Consider the following 6000-nt stretch of genomic DNA (forward strand, 5'->3'; position numbering starts at 1 on the left):
TGTTACAGTGGACCAGCCCCTGGGACAGAGGACACAGTGCACACTCTGCTGTTGTGGTTGCTTCCTTGTGTCTCACAGTGGAAGGGAGCCTAGGGCTCAATTGTAACAGGATCAGAAATGTAATTCTATTGACCAGACTGTATTCAAATGAATTCGTACCAAGCCATAGAGCTTTCCCTTCAGATCCGTTCCTCCACCTTCCTTTTTTGAAGAACAGCCTGACTAATGAACTAAACTTTGAACTGGAATCCAGGGGTGAAATCTTGGCCTTACTGGAGTCAATGGGGGATTTGCCATTGACATCAATGAAGCCAGGATTTCCCCCAGGGCTTCAGCATCCTGTAAAATAGTCATGAAGATGAAAGATCAACTCTGGTAGTGAAATGCACCTTTTTGGACCCATAGTTCTTCACAATGCTTTACTCCTGAGTAGAGTGTGAGGCAGAAGGTTCTCATTACAGACAGGCGGAGACATTAGGGAATGTAGTCAAGTCTGTTACGCCTAATTAGTAAAAGTGGTGAAAGAATGGGTTTTGGTAGGTAGAGCGGAGGAGCTCATGCCTATTTATAAGATCATTGGCATTTAGCAATTTCCTGTCTGCACTGATAGATCAAGTCCCCTGGGTATTGGCTTAAATAAAATTGTCATTTGCCAACAAGGGCACTGTCTACATAGTGGGGTTGTGCTGAAGGCATCTGAACTTCAAATGTCTCAGTGTGACTCATTCATGTGACGGGTTTGTTTTTATTATCTAACAAAAAGCAAGGATAGAACAAAACAAAGGTTAAAAGCAACTAACGAAAAAAAGAAAAGAAAAAGGCAGGGAAAGAAATGGAACGAAGGGAGGCACAGAGGGGAAAAGAGCAGTGTCTCTGTTTCCATCCACTGGAATTAATCAAATCCAGACCAAATCTTTTTACATTTGTGTGAGGTCCGTCTTCTCCAAGATATTACCACTCTTTAGTTGCCAAGTCAGCCAAGTCGCTACACCAAGTTTCTCTCCTTGGAGACAGTCTGCTCATCCATCAATCAAATATGAGTTGTTTGACTACAAGCCTTGCTGCAGAGAACCAAGCTTTCCATGAGCTGGAGAGTTTACAAGATGATGGGATCTATCCCAAAACACAGTTCTGAGAAATAATTTTTAAGGAGGTATCCATTATCATATTAATCCTCCGGCCTACTTCTAGCCAAAAGGATTGTATAGAAAACATGCACCAGACTCTGTTCTTAGTTAAATTGGTGACAAATCAATGACAGATTGGAAAGCAATTGTTGGAACCATGGACATCTTCCTTGAAAACCAAGGCCTGGGTTGTGACTGATCATACCTCAAAGCTAGTAAAAGCTAGTTGCTCTCCCTTTGGACCCAGACAAGAAGGGAGAGGATATTTGATATATTTAAATGAGGTTTTTCCAGTTCTGCCTTGAAATCTTTTTGAACCATTGGCTAAGGGATGTAAGTTTCCAAACTAAATTGATATTTCCCCAAGTGCCTACAACTAAGATGCTGTTCAGTGTCGTGGAGGAGTGGATGACCAAATCGCAGTCCTTATCTTTCTTTCAGAGTAGCAGCCGTGTTAGTCTGTATTCGCAAAAAGAAAAGGAGTACGTGTGGCACCTTAGAGACTAACAAATTTATTTGAGCATAAGCTTTCGTGAGCTACAGCTCACTTCATCGGATGCATTCAGTGGAAAATACAGTGGGGAGATTTATATACATAGAGAACATGAAACAATGGGTGTTACCATACTCACTGTAACAAGAGAGTGATCACTTAAGGTGAGCTATTACCAGCAGGAGAGCGGGGGTGGAGGGGAACCTTTTGTAGTGATAATCAAGGTGGGCCATTTCCAGCAGTTGACAAGAACATCTGAGGAACAGTGGGGGTGGGGGGTGGGGAAATAAACATGGGGAAATAGTTTTACTTTGTGTAATGACCCATCCACTCCCAGGCTCTATTCAAGCCTAAGTTAATTGTATCCAGTTTGCAAATTAATTCCAATTCAGCAGTCTCTTGTTGGAGTCTGTTTTTGAAGTCTTTTTGTTGAAGAATTGCCACTTTTAGGTCTGTAATCGAGTGACCAGGGAGATTGAAGTGTTCTCCGACTGGTTTTTGAATGTTATAATTCTTGACATCTGATTTGTGTCCATTTATTCTTTTACGTAGAGACTGTCCAGTTTGACCAATGTACATGGCAGAGGGGCATTGCTGGCACATGATGGCATATATCACATTGGTGGATGTGCAGGTGAACGAGCCTCTGATAGAGTGGCATCCCAACTGAACAAATTAGGGACAGAGGCAGAACACAGGAGCCTTCATCTTAGGGATGAAGAAATTGACAAGTTATCACACCTAAACAGACGGTGGGAAGCAAAAATTAATATAATCATGAGTGACATATCTTGGCCTGACATTACTTTAGAGATTGACGCCACCTCCTCTCATTCACTGTGGAAAGATCTCCAGTGGAGTCTACCCATAACGAAGAAAATGGATCCATATAGTGTTGGCCAGGATTATGGGGGAAATAACCTATTATTGTCATATTTAATTGTCATGCCTCCTTCTGCTAGGGACAGTTGTTTTGAATTGGAGGAGGGTGGCTTGGTAGGAGTCAGGAACAGGGCCAGCAGGAGCATGACCATCTGCAAAAAATCATTGGCAGTGCCAGGTGGATCCCTTCAAGGTTAACTGATCTATTGAGTTCTTGCAGGACTCTTGTGGGTGAAATAAGGTATGTCCTGATTTTAACCTGCCTCAAACCCTGCCACCAAATATTGATACACAGAAATGTTTGGAACCTGGCTTTCCGCATAACATGTTGAGTGTCGGATCCTCCATGTGGAGCCATGATGGAGTGGGCCGTCTCTAGTGCTACCAGGTTGAGGAGTGAAACAGCAGGGAAGCTGAGCCACTGCGCCCCTGTCTGGTGAAGAAACCACAAGAGATGGGCCTCTTACTCAAGGAATCTTTATTGCCTCCTGAGTTACAGCCATGCCAAGGAATAATGCCAAGGCTCTACCCTTCCCCAGCATTTGAGGGGTTCAAGGCGCTTCACAGATACACAAGGACAGGGCTTCCGACAGAGGTGCTGGAACTAGGGGTGTGGGGCTTGCTGCTGCATCCTCTGGCTTGAAGCAGTTTCCATCATATACAAGGTTTACAGTTTGGTTCAATGGCTCTCAGCACCCCCACTATAAAAATTGTTCCAGCACCTGTGGCTTCAGACACCCCCTGCAAGACCCCTCTCATCAACTGTTCTCTTCTGTCCAGACTTCTCGCTTTTCATCCCAGGTCACGTCTCTCATCCCTCATGGCCTCTGTCCTCATTCCCATCCCTCATCTCTTGTCATCACTGCTCCTTCCTTGTTCCCCATTCTCTATCCCCGTCTCCACTGACCCCAATACATTCCTGAATGATTGGATTAAGCTAACCAGATATAAGGCACTCCTATTGTAGAACTGGAGTGTCCACACATGGAGTTTGTCAGGAATAGTTATTTTGGAATAGCTTTTCCTGAATAACTCCATGTGTAGACAAGAAGTAACACAGGTTTCCCCAGGCTTGCTTGGCTCTGGAATATTATAGAGCTGTTAGCCAGGAAGTGAGAGTGAACTGTTGACATCACAAGATATCGGCTGACTCTAACTAGAGCTGGTTGAATTTGTTTTACCAAAATGTTATTTTGATGAAAAATGGCTTTAAAAAATTTCCACTGGGAAAACTGGGGGGAAGGGGGGAGGGAGGGAGTAAAAATGTGGGAAAAGTAACCAGGGGACTGGTTATTATTGGGTTTGTCTGGAAAAATTAAAAAAATTCATCAAAGACTTGATCAAAACCAAACTTTTTTTGCACCTTTCAAAAATTTGCACCATGTTTTCACAAAACATGCTCACCACTTTTTAAAAACAGTCTTACTTCTAATCTGCTGACCAAGCCCCCACTTGCATTCCCAGTTACTTCACTGATTACTGGCTTCAGAGCAAGAAGGCAAGAATCAAGCAAGGCACGGTTGTCTAGTGAGGGTTTGTGAATCAGGACTCCTGAGTTCTATCTGGCTCTGCGGCTGACTTGCTGTGCAGCTTTGGACAGGTCACTTCTCTCCATTTTGGTTTTCCAAGCTGTAAAATGTACAGCCCCTAGCACATTGTGGGCATGACCACAATATAAGTAATACCCAATAAGCTTTAACCCCCCAGTATATGGAGTGCATGCCTATTGCAGATTTAAACTACACAAAGCATTTTGATTCAGAGATGGAGGGTAAGTATACAGATATGCCCGTTGCACTGGTAAGAAGCTGATTAGTAGGTTTCATGAATAGTAGACTAAAGGCGACCATGTTATCTTTATTAACTAGTTAATAGGTTAAGGGTGTAGAAAGTATAAAGTAAGTGGATTTAATATGACCAACTAATGCCAGCTTAATGAGATTTTTAAAAGATCTTGAAAACAGTTCAAAATTATTAGGCATATGGTTTGTTTGGAATCATTGAGGCATGCAAAGAATGTTATTAATAGGCCTGCATTCAGCTCTTTAAATTAGATTAATGAAGTGGCAGGTAATGGTATTTTAAGTGAGCAGAAACCTGTAGCTCTTTCAGTCACAAAGATGATAATCAGCTTTCCAAAAGCCGAAAGCGGAATTGGAGGAATAGATACAGATAGATAAGTATAATAATATTTTTGATCTCACTTACATTAGTTTTACAGTTATCCCTGCTGTACACACACACACACACTTTTTTCCGGAATAGGACCTTAAAGTTGCATTCAAGTGAATCATAGACTATTAGGGTTGGAAGAGACCTCAGGAGGTCATCTAGTCCAATCCCCTGCTCAAAGCAGGACGAACACCAACTAAATCATCCCAGCCAGGGCTTTGTCAAGCCGGGTCTTAAAAACCTCTAAGGATGGAGATTCCACCTAGGCATCCATTTGTTAAAATCTTGGTCACAATATTCACATGCAGTGGACACAACTGAAATCTGGACATTTAGATCACAATTCTGATGGCAGTAAAACTGCTGTAAAACTAAGCATATCATCAATTAAGTCACAATGGAGTTAGAGTAATAGTAGTGTAAGTAAGATCAGAATCTGGCTGTAAGTGTCTTCATTTGATACCCCAAATGCCATGGTATGTTTATTTTCTATTGGAAGTCTCGGGACTATGGTAGTGAATGTGAATATAACAGAGCAGTATCTGCCCAGATTTTAATTATGTTCACAACATGTATGCGAAACACCTTGGCCAAGTGTAGATGTGTCCCCCTCTGGTGGATGGAACATGTATAGCAGTTTGGGAGTCTGCTACCACTTCCAGCTAATGGGCTTCATAGTCTAGAATAGAGGCTCATGCTTTCAAATCACAGGTTCTCAGGTTCAGTCCCTGCAGATGACCCAGCCAGGTTTGTCCTTAAAAGTGGTGGTGTATGCAAGCAGAGGTTTCACTAAAGGTGAAGAGAAGTGTATATAACATAATGAAACATCATTAAAATGGTGCATGCTTATGTAGGGAAAAATGATGCATGTCAAATCAACTGGAAAGCGATCATAGACCACACTCTGCTTATAGTTATGCTGGTGTCAACTGGAGTAACTCATTTGACGTCGTAAATGCTATTCTGGTTTCACCCCATTGTCAATGAGAGCAGTATTTGCCTCAATATTGGGACAGATTGTACCATCCATTTTAAAGCAGAAATTCCCATTGATTTCAAAGGCGATTTCTGTTTCAAAACCAATGACCCAGTCTCATTCATTAAATTTAAAGAAATAAGTTTATCTCCTGCTTTTCAGCTGACGGCCCCACCCATCAAAGGAGGATTTAATTTGCTGAGATTCTGAGCAGTTATTGAACACTAAAGAGTAAACACATGAACAGGGAAAGCTTGTTTAGAGTCAAGAAGCGAGTCTCTCCAAGTATGTTTGATAGTGCTCCACTCCAGCATAGAGAGGTATTAGATCACCCACTTTGTTAAGCCCCA

This window comes from Natator depressus, chromosome 2, assembly GCF_965152275.1.
Source record: "Natator depressus isolate rNatDep1 chromosome 2, rNatDep2.hap1, whole genome shotgun sequence".
Taxonomy (NCBI): domain Eukaryota; kingdom Metazoa; phylum Chordata; order Testudines; family Cheloniidae; genus Natator; species Natator depressus.